This window comes from Macrobrachium nipponense, chromosome 3 (assembly GCF_015104395.2).
Source record: "Macrobrachium nipponense isolate FS-2020 chromosome 3, ASM1510439v2, whole genome shotgun sequence".
Classification (NCBI taxonomy): domain Eukaryota; kingdom Metazoa; phylum Arthropoda; class Malacostraca; order Decapoda; family Palaemonidae; genus Macrobrachium; species Macrobrachium nipponense.
Genome location: NC_087202.1, coordinates 13,419,590 through 13,436,140, shown reverse-complemented (window position 1 = coordinate 13,436,140; position 16,551 = coordinate 13,419,590).

Genomic DNA, 16,551 nt, shown 5'->3' with positions numbered 1-16,551 from the left:
TGAACAGGACGGTTTCTGGGCAATGGACCGAAAGAGAGTCCCAGATGGATAGAGACGATTGGTGTGACTATAACTGTTCAGACATTTTACTGTTGGGTTTTTTTTTAAGTTAGTCTGTAAGACTTGATTAATTATTTATTCATTGTTAATAAATGTTTATTTTATGATGCAACTCTCTCATTTTCGTTACCTGTTAGAGTGGAGAGAGAGAGGTGGAGAGAGAGAGAGAGAGATTGCTGAGAGAGAGAGAGAGAAGGGCTGTGTGTATTAGTTTGCCTTGACGTTCGAGCTACACATTTACCAAATAAATAATGGGAAATATCCCATTACATATGATATTCCCTACAGTATGGGAAAATGGACCAAATGGGCCATTCGAGGGGAACAAAACTATTATGAAGATAAGCTAGTCCCTACAATATGGAAAAATGGACCAATTAGGGGATTCAAGGGGAACGAAAACTGTATTATGAGGATAAGATATTCCATACAGTATGGGAAAATGGACCAAATGGGCCATTCGAGGTGAACAAAATTATATAAGAGTGGAGCAAAACAGCATTATGAGAATATGATATTCCTGACAATATGAGACAATGGACCAAATGGGCCATTCGAAGGGAAAAAAACTGTATTAGAGGGAAACAAAATTGTATTATGAGGATAAGATATTCCCTAAACAACATGGGGAAAATGGACCAAATGGGCCATTTGAGGGAAACAATACTGTATTTTGAGGATAAGATATTCCCTACAATATGGGAAAATGGGCCATTCGAGGGGAACAACACTATATTATGAGAATAATATATTCATATAATATGTGTACAATATACATGAAAAGTGATCACATATGGAGCTAATAATGAATATGCATGTGAATGAAAGGTAATAATTATTTCATTGTGTTAAAATAATAAAAATTATTTAAGTAACAGATAATAAGACAGAAGGTGCAAAAACTTACAGCCTAGTCAAGTTGAAGTTAACACTTTTAAACAAACAAATAAATGATGAGGTAGGTAAATGAATAAACAAAGCAACACAGGCACCATTGGCCCTACCCTTTCAATTTATGTGTTATTTGGTAAGTTTATAAAAGACATGGGGGTGTTTCATCTGAGTAATTCTTGTTTAAAGGTTTGAACGGTATTTGACAAAAATTGAAAACGTGCTAAACTGGAGAAGCATATATGCACTAATTCCAAAAACTCTCTCTCTCTCTCTCTCTCTCTCTCTCTCTCTCTCTCTCTCTCTCTCTCTCTCTCACACACACACCCACAAATATACGTGCATGCATAAAGTTTCTTTCAAGGCAGTCACTGCGCTTAGTTTAGAATTTTGCCACCTGGAAGCTATTATATCTTAATGGATCTGTATTTCTTTTTAGTGCACCAGTAAACTGTTGCAAGAATGCCTGATAGATGAACCTTAATGCTTAACTATATTTTTAAATGCTCTCGCCTCACAAATACCAGTTTATCTCAGTTACTTTTACTGCGCATTTGAATAGACGTTCATTTGAGCGAAATTTTACTGTTGGTGATTACTCTTTGTTTCAAATTTAATCTCTGGAAGAGAACTTTAAGGACCCAGTATTCTTGCCAGAATATCTTTGCTGAAATTTGTTAAAGAAGGTTTTTAAGTATATCATTTTGTTATTAACTGTGAATTTGTAAGTATCTAGTTTAATCTAAATGTTTTTTTGTTATTTTCATCCAGTTCTAGATATCAACCTGGATATAATATTTATTTATTAATTTATTTATTTTTTGTACTTTTAAGTATTTTATTCTAAGGAAGTTATGCAAGGTTAGGTCAAGGTCTTTTGTCTACGAGAGCTTATGAAGAAATTTGAACGACATGAAAATGTATGCACTCATAGTCACTTTAAAAGTTCATAACAAAAATATCTAAACGCGAAAAATATGAATCAATCGCCCTCATATCTTTTTAAATAGATTAGATAGTAAGATGAAGAGTTCTGAAGAAGTTATAACGATGCTTTAAGATGAATGAAGGAATAAATGAAGGAAATGCTGCCCAGCTGAGACTAGCGGGCAACAGAAAATTGTGTCCATGTCGCGGAAACACACACACACACACACACGAAGGACCACGTACTTGAGAATATCCTTAAATCCACGGTAGGAAGGTAAGTGAAACAGGGACTTAGAACAAGTACTTTCGTAGTATATTCTACATTTTCAAGTTCATAATGAACTTGAAAATGTAGAATATACTACGGAACTACTTAATTGTTCCAAGTCCCTGATTCACTTATCTTTCTACCATGGTTTTAAGGACACACACACACACACACACACACACACACATATAATATATATATATATATATATATTATATATATATATATATATATCTTATGACGAAGTGCCAAGTATCTGGTTACTATACACTTACCATTCATTTATTGTTACCTCACAAAAGCCAGACACCTGAATCCATACACAATCACAGGTACTAAACGACTGAATACTCTAAAGGCAACAGCGATCCCTTAACAACTTACCAGTATTGTTGAAAATCAGACTAAGTTCATCAAAACAGGTGTGAGGTAATCTTGTAAGTAATTAAATTAATCAAAGGGCATCACTCCATCAACAGCTTTAAAAGTCTACGTATTTCCCTGATTTCAGAAGTCTAAGTACTGCCCTGGTTCTAAGTCACTTCAATTAAATTGAAGGAAAACAGATTAATCAACACTCTATGTTTCTACCTAACATCAATATAATTATATACTGGTATAAAATAAAGAAAACACTTATTAAAATTTTAAATACAAAAATTTATTATGAAACTCAAAATTTATAAGTGAAATTCACAATATCCTGGAAAATTACTGACCATTCAATAAGTACGAAATCGTTACGTTACTTTAAAATCAAGTGCTATGCGATGGAGAGAGAGGGAGAGAGAGAGATGTGATCGCTTTGAGAATCTACACCCGAATGAAAAAACTTCTCCGTTACAGAAGCTGGACAGTGGATCTGGCACAAAACGTTTTGGGCAATAATGCTTCCAGAAGCTTCAAAATCTTACGCAACTTTACATACAAAATGTGTAATCTGCATGTGGCTTTGACAAAGACATACGCGTATGAGACCAGTCTGTTAAAAAAAGACCCGTACTCGACTCGATTGACTGAAGCAGAAGTGCCTTATTTTACTTGATGACAGAATCCCAAAACACATTGAAGATTCGAGCTCGCTTATCAAACGTGTTGACAGATTTTGAAAAACAACTCTAGCTTTGAACGGACAAAGATATTCTCTCTCTTTCTACATCCTACGTTATATATTCTTTTACAATATGTTATGCGAAACTATCTCTAAGCTAGCTAGGAATCTGAAAAAAATGTTGCCAAAATTCTACATAACATTTTATACAGTCAAAGAGGGTAAATATGCATTTTGACAGTAGCAATATATATATATATATATATATATATATATATATATATAATATATATAAATATACATATATATATTCAGACGTGTTTTATTTTCATATATCAAACCAAAATTATTATTATATAATCGCCTTTTTTTCATATATATATAGTTAAAACAGGCATCTTTAATTGCTTGATATAAATACCGAGACACAAATAGTCAACCGCTGTTGACGAACCAGAAATCGCTGAGAAATCAAACGAATAAATGGGGAACTAAGAAAGGTTCTATATTTTCTTAGATTTTTATCGGTTCAAACGCTTAGTTGCAGATGTTTCGTGAAGAATACTGCTCTCCATGGGTGATGGTTAATCGTAAAGTTTATATTAGGGAGATTAACTCCCCTCTCCACCAACACCCCCGAAAGAGTAGGAGGTACAAGAGTGGCTGTTGTTTATGCTATTCATCTTTCTGAGAAGTGTTGTATCCCAATAGGAAACTGCCATTCAATTCAGCCATAGATTACTGAAGCATAATTATACTCGTCTTTTCTACTTCAAAGTTATATGTGGTAAGACGTGTATATAAACATATACTACACATACACGCAGAGAGAGAGAGAGAGAGAGAGAGAGAGAGAGAGAGAGAGAGAGAGAGAGAGTCACATGGGAAGAGAGAAAAGTGGCATTAGATTGTAGCAAATGTTAGATATGGCGACAGTCCACCAACGAAATTAATGACAAGATCGAAAAGACTTTAGTAGAGAGATGAAGAGATAGCCAGAAGAGAGAGAGACAGGATGAGAGGAGACGAGAGAGAGAGAGAGAGAGAGAGCACCTTCTTTTATTCCACCAATTACCCCAAAAAGAAGCACTACCGCATCACTGTCCTATTTTTAACGACGTCTCCGGAGACTCGCAAAGATGAGAAAAGCTGTATAGGATGCAATGGCGCCCACTGACGGTTTTCACGAGAGAAACGCTATATGGCGTCTTTCAGTGAATATTTTAGGGATTTACGTGCTCTGTGTGTGTGTGTGTTGTTCTGCTGTATTTTTCGCACGGTTGTTAGTTCATTAAATATTTTTCCATTGAATGTTAATTCTCTTTCTCTCTTTCTTTGTTGTAGTTCTGTTTTTTCGAAGGGTTGTTATTCCATTAAATATTTTTTCATAAAATGTTAATTCTGTGTGTGTGTGTGTGTGTGTGTGTTTGTGTTGTTGTTATTCGGCTCTTTTCTCTCGAAGGGTTATTATTCTATTAAATTTTTTTTTGCATAGAATGTTAATTCTCTCTTTCTCTCTCTCTCTCTTTTATTGTTGTTCTGCCTTTTTTTGTGAAGGGTTGTTATTCCATTAAATATTTTTTTCATAGAATATTACCTACCCCACCCTCTCTCTCTCTCTCCCTCTGTGTGTGTATGTTTGTTGCTGTTCTGCTTTTATTCGAAGGGTTATTATTCCATTAAATATCTTTTCATAGAATGTTAATTCTCTCTCTCTCTCTCTACTAGATTCAGTTCTTAGTACGCCCACATTTCCCCTCCCTTACCCAGTCGCTGCTTGTACACGAGGGCGTCGTTGCATCTGCATGCAAAAGAAGGAGGACACTTTATCAGCCCGGCGATTGCAAGCAAACACACATTACATCCGGTAGTATAGGTTCTTCGCCCAAGTTTTTATGCCCCAGATAAATACGACCATTTTGCTGCTTTGTGATGAGTTTTCGCTCCTGTTTGTTTGTCGTTCGATTGTTTATTCCATGAATGCGAAACAGTTTGCTTAGCTGGTCTGTAATTTGGTCCGGGACCGTTTTCTTATTGTCGAATTGTTGCTATCGCGATTGTGTCTTGCTGCTAAATACCCATTTGTATTCCCAAAAGCTTTGAAAGGCACAGGTTTCCTCTCTCTCTCTCTCTCTCTCTCTCTGTATTAAATTTACTTCGCGTGCGTTCTGTTCTTGTTGCGACTTTCATATGTCCACAAAACTGAATAATAGTACGTAGTTATTTATACGTATGAATATGCATTAGCAGAGAGAGAGAGAGAGAGAGAGAGAGAGAGAGAGAGAGAGAGAGAGAGAGAGAACCTATGTTTTCAAAAGAAAAAAAGCATATATAATATATATATATATATATTATATATATAAATATATGTATATATACGTATAGATATATATAATTTATATATATACTACTATTATATATATATATATATATATATATATATAGATAGAGAGAGAGAGAGAGAGAGAGAGAGAGAGAGAGAGAGAGAGAGAGAAGTTCAGTACGAAGGGTATTCGTGCTATTTGATGTACATGTCTTCATAAACCAAAACAAAAACTCAGCCTAGAATAATAGACAGAATAAAAAGTAAAAACCACAATGAAAGACTTATAGTAAAAACTTAAAGAAAGATATAATCCGGAATATATAATCCAAATAAAAACTGAAAGTTAAGAATTACAGGCCAGCCATCAAACAAAATATAATTTCATAAAGCCGAATATCCAGTTTAGACGCTTGGATTTATCTTTAAGATGAAACTTAACATTTTACCACTGACTGATTTGAAGAAGCAGGATCCAGTGATATTCTCCTTATCTGTGGTCGTAACGTGGGATTATCACCAGACTACCAAGTGCAAGGATGATCAGAACTTCTCATATGTACGAATATATTCTTTGGAAGCTTGAATTTCAAGTCAGTGGCCCCTTTTGTGGTCTTGTTCCTGTTGGCTCTAAGGCTAGGCAAGATCAGGAAGTGATACTCAGCGCTCGGAAGTACAGACAATTCGTGACGTGGACAATGACGTCACTTATATGGGCGGCGCTTAGGAGATGCCAGCAGCTTCATCCTAACACATCTTACAGTTCCATATGAATAGGCTCGAGCCATCTATTGAAATAATAATACTAATAATAAAACCTGTGTCTCTTCGAAGTGGATAGTCTTTTTCCATTTATGCATTTTTGGCCCTTTTATAGGCTTGGAAATTCTGGGCATGCATTTTAGATTTTTTTCAAAGACTTTGCGTTCTTTATCTTTCGATCGTCAGTCTTGAAGATATAGTAGGTATTTTACAGTTATAAAAGAGTAAAACTCCTTCTTCTCTATGTTTCAGGGACTTTTCTACGCTCTTCACTATTTTCTACTGACAATATTTCTATATCCCTTCACTTAGGGGCATCTAACTTTGGTATAGGACTTCTGTCCATAAATTCTCCCCATTTTGGTTTTGAATTTGACCTCAAAAGTTTCTAAATATCTTTAAACTGACTCTTTATTGATTAGGTTTTCATATCTGTTATACGTGCTAGAATTTTCTCATCATATAATCTAGACTTCCATCTTCTCTATTTATTCAGCGCTTTTTATTATTTTTTTTCCTTGCTGTTAAGCTCCCAATCCTTCGTGTATGGGTGACCAGCTAGTACCACTCCAAAGGACACAGTGCGTGTAACAACAGAGCCGTCTTCATGGACTGAGATCAGAGGGATATGTGGACAATTCCATGAAGTACCTTCATCCAGGGAATCCTGTCACTCATGTACTACTGAGGTTCATCTGTCTCATTAATTAACTACCTCGAGACCCAGTCCTCGCATGGCATATTATTATATTAACAACTTCAAGACCCAGTCTTCGCGTGGCATATTATCATAATGCTCGTAATTACGGGGTAATTAATCTCAAGCTGCGATTAGGGAAATGAGAACTTCTCTTGACCAAAATGGGCGTGATTTATCTTTCTCTCTTTCTCATGGGGTTCCATGGTTATTGTTGCCATTTCGGCCTATAATACAGTTCGATCTCTGAACGAGGACGAGACGGTTTTGGTTCATTCCCTCAAAACAACTGGATTAGAGAGAGAGAGAGAGAGAGAGAGAGAGAGAGAGAGAGAGAGAGAGAGAGAGAGAGAGAGAGAGAGAGTATAGACTTCTTATTATTATGATGAGAAAAAAGGACGTTAATAAGTTAGTCGACACCTCCTCCACAGTGGTAGAGCAGTTGGTGACCTCTTTGTAGGATGATTGGTTCCTGCAGACTGCATGGCGGTTATCGACGCGGTTCTGGTGTTACACAGAACAAAATGTTCATGATGTAAGTTCATAAAGCATTGAAAAAGCAAAAGCGCAAGCAGGGAAAGTGGGTAAACACATCCTTATAATGCTTGACAAAGCTGAGAATCCTTAGACCAGAATATCATCGGACGATCTGAGAGTATACTGCAAATCCCATCGGATATTCAAGGCGATGATAAAAGGTGACGGTCGAAAAAGCTCCCAGGATGAGAAATATAATAGGTAATATTGTTTATTAAATGACATAACTCATTCCTGCATAATATAGGATTAAGTGAATTTTTTTGCAATTTGTTCATATGCTTTAATTCTTGGATATCTTGAAATTATGTAAATAAAAAAATACGCTTTTTCTAATGCTAATGCATATTCACGCCTAATTGTAGACTTGTTTCTACTTGATAAAAAATACAGTATTTGTGGTAGTTTTTAATCTGAAATAGTTATAAAAACGACAATAGAGATTAGCTCTTGAAATTATATATAAAAAGTTACGCCTTTTTTCTAATACAAATGCCTATTCACACGTCAAATTCTTGAGTTTTTCTACTAAAAAAATCCGGTATTTGTCGTAATATTTACTTTAAAGTATGGCTTTAAAGACGACAATAGAGATTAGCATACCCAAGTTGAATAATAATCAAAATGAAGCTTTCTCCCAGAAGGCAACAACTTTGCAAACTGTAATGCACTGCGCCATATTACTTGTGAGAGATCTGCGCACGCGCACCAGTTTGCAGGCTGTTCTAGAGGAGAGGAAAGACGCGCATATACACACAGACTCTCTTTCTGGAATTATATAAATGATTCTTGATTTGCATTTTTTTTTTCGTGTGCGAAGAGGAGACGGGCGGGACCTTTTCAAATTAAGATGGTTTGCAACATAAACAAATATAAAATACCGGTCGTGGTTGGCCTGCGTTGTCGCGGTGCCAGACATAAGCACGAATATGGATAACTTTAACCTTGAATAAAATAAAAACTACTGAGGCTAGAGGGCTGTAATTTTGGTACGTTTGATGATCAACATACCAATTTGCAGCCCTCTAGCGTCAGTAGTTTTTACGATCTGAGGGCGGACAGAAATAAAAGTGCGGTAAAAAAAAAAAAGTGGGGACGGATAGACAAAGCCACCTCAATAGTTTTCTTTAACAAAAAGCTAGAAAAATGTCTGGAGTCCCTCGGGAGGTGGTGATGAGTATCGGAGGCTGTCTTTGAACACAGTTTAAAAGACGCCAGCGGCCAGCCACTGCACTGCCGCGCAGCAGAGGTGGTGGTGGTCGAAGCCAGTGTTTTTTGTTGTTGTTTGAGAATAATGTTCAAACCCTTTTCATGGGTATTGGAAACTCTTTGGAAAAATCAGAAAAGACGCCAGCCACTACACTGTTCCCGAATCCAGCTACCGCTCAGCAGAGGTGGTGGTGGTGGTCGAAGGCAGTGTTGTTTTTTTGTATGTTTGAGAATAATGCTCAAACCTTTTTTTGTGGCCTCTGGCTTTCTCTCCGCTCAGACGCACTGCTGGCTTTAGAGTCACGTTCCATGCGACCCGTAAGCCCCTGAAAAGAACCTTTCAGCGCCCGCCCAGCTAGCACTCCGTTTGAGAATGCAAATTTCCTTCATAAAATGGAGCGCCTTTATATTGCGTGTGTGAAGCATTTCACTCTCGGATAAAAAGTCCGCGGATTTTACTTACACTAAAAAAAAAAGGGACTTTTACAGCGAGAATTTCAATGATCTTACTTATTTTTAGAAATGAACGACCCCCTGCTCTTTCTTTCCCTCTCGCTCTCTCTGGATCTAATCTAAACAGTTCGTAAAATAATAATAGTCTTCCGAGACAAAACAGGTCCGTCTCATTCAATGAGAAACATCATAACTTATAGAGGACGGTTTTTATTGGCCGTATTCAAATTCGTATATTATTATTATTATGAATAATAATAATAATAATAATAATAATAATAATAATAATAATAATAATAATAATAATAATAATAGTAATGCAGAAGATGGATGCCGGGTACCAACTCAAGAAAAGAGGCAACAGAATTAACCATCTGATGTTCATGGACGACATCAAGCTGTATGGTAAGAGCATCAAGGAAATAGATACCCTAACCCAGACTGTAAGGATTGTATCTGGGGACATCAGGATGGAGTTTGAAATAGAAAAATGTGTCTTAGTCAACATACAAAAGGCAAAGTAACAAGGAGTGAAGGGATAAAGCTACCAGATGGGAACAACATCAAATACATAGGTGAGACGGGATACAAATACCTGGGAATAATGGAAGGAGGGGCTATAAAACATCAAGAGATGAAGGACACGATCAGGAAAGAATATATGCAGACTCAAGGTGATACTCAAGTCAAAACTCAACGCCGGAAATATGATAAAAGCCATAAACACATGGGCAGTGCCAGTAATCAGATACAGTGCAGGAATAGTGGAATGGACGAAGGCAGAACTCCGCAGCATAGACCAGAAAACCAGGAAACATATGACAATACACAAAGCACTACACCTAAGAGCAAATACGGACAGACTATACATAACACGAAAGGAAAAAGGGAGGGGACTACTAAGCATAGAGGACTGCGTCAACATCGAGAACAGAGCACTGGGGCAATATATGAAGACCAGTGAAGACGAGTGGCTCAAGAGTGCATGGGAAGAAGGATTGATAAAAGTAGAAGAAGACCCACAAATATACAGAGACAGGAGAATGACAAACAGAACAGAGGACTGGCACAACAAACCAATGCACGGACAATACATGAGACGACTAAAGAACTAGCCAGCGATGATACATGGCAATGGCTACTGAGGGGAGAGCTAAAGAAGGAAACTGAAGGAATGATAACAGCGGCACAAGATCAGGCCCTAAGAACCAGATATGTTCAAAGAACGATAGACGGAAATAGCATCTCTCCCATATGTAGGAAGTGCAATACGAAAAATGAAACCATAAACCACATAACAAGCGAATGTCCGGCACTTGCACAGAACCCGTACAAAAAGAGGCATGGTTCAGTGGCAAAAGCCCTCCACTGGAGCCTGTGCAAGAAACATCAGCTACCTTGCAGTAATAAGTGGTACGAGCACCAACCTGAAGGAGTGATAGAAAACGATCAGGTAAAGATCCCCTGGGACTATGGTATCAGAACAGATAGGGTGAGACGTGCAAATAGACCAGACGTGACGTTGATTGACAAAATCAAGAAGAAAGTATCACTCATTGATGTCGCAATACCATGGGACACCAGAGTTGAATTGAAAGAAAGGGAAAAAATGGTTAAGAATCAAGACCTGAAAATAGAAATAAGAAGGATATGGGTTATGCCAGTGGAAATTGTACCAATAATCATAGGAACACTAGGAGGCACGATCCCAAGATCCCTGAAAAGGAATCTGGAAAAACTAGAGGCTGAAGTAGCTCCAGGACTCATGCAGAAGAGTGTGATCCTAGAAACGGCGCACATAGTAAGAAAAGTGATGGACTCTTAAGGAGGCAGGATGCAACCCGGACCCCCACACTATAAATACCACCCAGTCGCATTGGAGGACTGTGATAAAAATAAAAATAAAAAAATAAAATAAAAAAATAGATAAACAATAATAATAATAAAATGATAAAAATAAAAATAATGATAATATACGAATTTAAATACTGCCGATCAAAAACGTCATATATGTATTATGATGTTTCTCATTGAATGAGATGGACCTGTTTTGTCTCGGAAGATTATTAACTTACGAATTATTCAGATTCAACCCAGAGAGAGAGAGAGAGAGAGAGAGAGAGAGAGAGAGAGAGCGAGCAGGGGGCGTTCTTTTCTAAAATAAGAAGGAGCATTGAAATTCTCGCTGCAAAGTCCCTTTTTTTTAGTGTAAGTAAAATCCGCGGACTTTTTATCCGAGAGTGAAATGCTTCACACGCGCAATATAAAGGCGCTCCATTTTATGAAGGAAATTTGCATTCTCAAACGGAGAGCTAGCTGGGCGGCCGCTGAAAGGTTCTTTTCAGGGGCTTAGGGGTCGCATGGAACGTGACTCTAAAGCCAGGAGAGAAAGCCTGCAGAGGCCACAAAAAACGGTTTGAACATTATTCTCAAACAAACAAAAAAAAAACACTGACTTCGACCACCACCACCTCTGCTGCGCGGCAACGGGATTCGGGAACAGTGTAGTGGCTGGCGTCTTTTCTGCCGTTTTCAAAGACAGTCTCCGATACTCATCACCACCACTCGAGGGACTCTAGGCCTATATATATATATATATATATATATATATATATATATATATATATATATATATATATATAGTTTATATATAGGGTTAGTGGGATCCTCGGGTGATCACCAAGGAAGGTGAAATGGAGTGGCACATGAAACCAAGATTATCTGTGGGGTCAGTGGCCTAGGGCTTATAACCTTTTTTTGGTAGGTCCTGCTAGTAAAAGGGAGATTATAAGCCTTCTGGATCTCCCCAACTGGGCTAAACTGGGATAATCCTTCAGTAATTAAGACTACATTATTCTGGTCCATAGTAATGTACTTCTTAAGGAAAACGAAGGAGAGATTAATGCCTAATGTCGTAAATGATGATGAGACCCTGTTTGTATCCACCTTTGCGGCGTGTTTATAGCACCACCCCGTTGGGGATGGTCAAAACATAAACAAAAGACTGCAAACATCCCCAAGGAAATGTTGGCCCTAAATAATGTCCCCCGAACGTTGCTTGGGGTCACTATATATAATACAGGTCCCAAAGAAACTATCCACTGAATCCATTTGTTTGTCTAGAGACCGAGCACCATTCCCAGAGTCACCAATCAACCTACCAGGAAATGTTTTGAAGTTATCGGCGATGAGGGATTCACATATGCATGCCACGAACTGCTCGGAAAACAAGCGCCTGGCCGAATGCGCAGTTTGCAGCAGTATATCTATGAATTGTTTATTGTGACATATCCCGTGCTTGCGGCATATCGAGGCAAAAATATGATGCCAACCGGCCGGGACAATCGGTTGACAATTTACTCTCAATTTCGGAATCGTTCCAGCAAATATAGTTGGATGCCGGAGTAAAAATAAATGAAAAATTCAGGCTGCAACTATTTCATGGCTTGGAAATGAATTCATGAATATTTAGTAGTACGAGAGAGAGAGAGAGAGAGAGAGAGAGAGAGAGAGAGAGAGAGAGAGAGAGAGAGAGAGAGTGGAGTTGGGGGTATAATGTCCTCTCCTTGTGAAATCTAAATCGCATTGAGATTCTGGACGTAAAGTTCCTTCGTAGTCGAAGAAGGCCCGAAGTCGTATATACAAGGAGGAGAAACTTGAAAAATGTCCTAAAGGAGAAGTATTGTATGAAGCGAATGTGAGCTTTTAAGCTGAGAGAGGCGCCGTAGAAACGTCCCTTTCACGGGTTTAGAGGCCACGGGGAAAGCCAAAAGAGGCTCTAAACCCAGCGGAGGAGTGTTTGAGCATCGCAAAAGGACGCAAAAAGTCCGAACATTTTGACAACGTGAGGTCAACCCTACGGAAGAGGGAACAATGGTTGACATCTTTGTCTTCGTCTTCGAACAAAATTGACATCATGAGAACTTTCACAGAGCGATAAGGTCAGACGAATTTAAGCATTTTAGTTGTTTCTCCTGACTAGGTCTAGTTCGTCTCATACTAATCATGATGGTTTCGTGTGTATAGCCTACAGTCTACAGTCACTTGTTTTGAATACACCCACCACACCTAACATAAAGACTGGCGAACAACTGGAAAAGGCAAGTAGAAAAATGATGCTTTTATACCCTATTTACACGGTCGACATTTATGACATCTATTAGTTACATGCATTGTTATAAAAAATGGATCGCTGACTTTGGTGGGCGTGGTCTTTGTTGCTTGTCTGTGGAATATGGAATAGTCATTGGTGGCAATAGTGGGAATAGGGTGGAGGGGGCCGATTAGTAGGAGAGGGTCGGGTAGGAGGAGGGAGCCGAGTTGGAGGAGGAGGATGAGGGGTTAGGAGAGAAGGAGGAAGGTATATAGAAAGAGATGATAAGTAGGAGAGAACAAAGACGGGAGAGGCAGCCGGGAAGTAAGTGAGACCGGGAGGAGCTATGAAGGGGGTGAGGAGTGAGAAATTGCCTTCTATTTTTCTTCCTAGGAAACTAGTGAGAAGGTTTTTATGGCCTTTTCGGGATTTATGTTTTTACACTTTGAATAAGATTTATACGGAGCGCAAATGGACTCCTACTATTGCCTGCGTTTTTACTTAAAGTGTTGCATTTCTTCCTTTTTAAAGAAGACGTGGGCTAACTTGCCTCACCTTATGATGGTGGTTTTATATTTAACTTTTTTTCATATTACGAGTAAATATAGATGAAAAACCAGTGCTGTGAGGAATGTATCTATTGCCCAATTTTTTAATCATAATTTAATTTCAGTTATCAAAACCTTTCTCTGTCTCTTTGTCTCAATTTGCGAGTTGTCGAAACCCAAACTTCTGGTAAGAGGGAAAAGAAAAATGACTTCTTTTTATACATTCCCTGACTTTCGTTGTCCAAAGACTCCTCGAGCTACGTTTCCTCTCTGCATCACTTTTATTCCCTACTTCCATCACTCAGGAGATTCTTATATTTTATGCGAGGTCGTAGCCCATATCAGGAATCATTCCTTGTGGCATCGAGTGTAAGAAGATAGTCGCTTCAAAGTTTATAGTTTTTAAGAGCTTTCCAGGCCAGAAATCTCGATGTTTTTCGCGAAGATTTTTCTTGAAAGTTTGGGAATCTTCCTTCTTTCACCCAAGTCTAAGTTTTCAGCGAAAGGCAAAAAAAAAAAAAAAAAAAAAAAAAAAAAAAAAAAAAAAACCAAAAAACGAAGGACGCTGAAAAATAGGTTGTTTTCGTGGTTGATAGTCTTCTTTTTTTAATAACTGAGAATTTTCTTTAAAATAATCCAGATTAAACTTTTATGGAAAAATAATTAAATTAGAGGGAAGTAAAACAGGCATTAAAATCACACATGAAAGTATGCACATGTATGATTATACTAATCATACATGTTTATCAATATTTTGAAAAAAACACGCAAGAGAGTATGTATATGTATGCTTGGTAATCATACTTGTTTATCAATATTTAGAAGTATTAGTCATGTACTTATTTTTAGCACAAGGACAGCCCTCAAAGAAAAATTATACTCTTGTGACATGAGTTATAAGAGCTGCATTATTATTATTATTATTATTATTATTATTTTTTTTTTTTTTTTTTTTATTTTTTTTTTTTTTTTTTTTTTTTGCTCTATCACAGTCCTCCAATTCGACTGGGTGGTATTTATAGTGTGGGGTTCCGGGTTGCATCCTGCCTCCTTAGGATCTCCAGCACTTTCTTACTATGTGTGCCGTTTCTAGGATCACACTCTTCTGCATGAGACCTGGAGCTACTTCAGCCTCTAGCTTTTCTAGATTCCTTTTCAGGGATCTTGGGATCGTGCCTAGTGCTCCTATGATTATGGGTACAATTTCCACTGGCATATCCCATATATATCCTTCTTATTTCTATTTTCAGGTCTTGATACTTATCCATTTTTTCCCTCTCTTTCTCTTCAACTCTGGTGTCCCATGGTATTGCGACATCAATGAGTGATACTTTCTTCTTGACTTTGTCAATCAACGTCACGTCTGGTCTATTTGCACGTATCACCCTATCCGTTCTGATACCATAGTCCCAGAGGATCTTTGCCTGATCGTTTTCTATCACTCCCTCAGGTTGGTGCTCGTACCACTTATTACGGCAAGGTAGCTGATGTTTCTTGCACAGGCTCCAGTGGAGGGCTTTTGCCACTGAGTCATGCCTCTTTTTGTACTGGTTCTGTGCAAGTGCCGGGCATTCACTTGCATGTGGTTTATGGTTTCATTTTTCGTATTGCACTTCCTACATATGGGAGAGATGTTATTTCCGTCTATCGTACTTTGAATATATCTGGTTCTTAGGGCCTGATCTTGTGCCGCTGTTATCATTCCTTCAGTTTCCTTCTTTAGCTCTCCCCTTTTGTAGCCATTGCCAATTGTCATCGCTGGCTAGTTCTTTAGTTTGTCTAACATGTATTGTCCGTGCATTGGTTTGTTGTGCCAGTCCTCTGTTCTTTCTGTCTTTCTCCTGTCTCTGTATATTTTTCTGGGTCTTCGTCTACTTTTATTAGTCCCTTCTTCCATGCACTCTTTAGCCACTCGTCTTCACTGGTTTTCAGATATTGCCCCAGTGCTCTGTTTTCAATGTTGACGCAGTCTCTATACTTAGTAGTCCTCTCCCTCCTTCCTTTCGTGTTATGTATAGTCTGTCCGTATTTGCTCTTGGGTGTAGTGCTTTGTGTATTGTCATTTGTTCCTGGTTTTCTGATCTATGCTGCGGAGTTCTGCCTTCGTCCATTCCACTATTCCTGCGCTGTATCTGATTACTGGCACTGCCATGTGTTTTATGGCTTTTATCATATTTCCGGCGTGAGTTTTGACTTGAGTATCGCCTTGAGTCTCTGCATATATTCTTTCCTGATCGTGTCCTTCATCTCTTGGTGTTTTATATCTCCTCCTTCCATTATTCCCAGGTATTTGGTATCCTGTCTCATCTATGTGTTTGATGTTGCTCCCATCTGGTAGCTTTATCCCTTCAGTTCTCGTTACTTTGCCTTTTTGTATGTTGACTAAGGCGCATTTTTCTATTCCAAACTCCATCCTGATGTCCCAGATACAATCCTTACAGTCTGGATTAGGGTATCTATTTCCTTGAGAATCTTACCATACAGCTTGATGTCGTCCATGAACATCAGATGGTTGATTTTGTTGCCTCTTTTCTTGAGTTGGTACCCGGCATCCATCTTCTGTAGTACTTTTGTCATGGGAATCATGGCTACTACGAAGAGTAGTGGGGTGGGGACAGTGAGTCGCCCTGGAAGATCCCTCTCCTGATATTAACCTCTGCTAGTCTTATTCCAGAGCTTGTAAGTATTGTATTCCAGTTGCGCATTGTATTTTTGAGGAAGCTGATGGT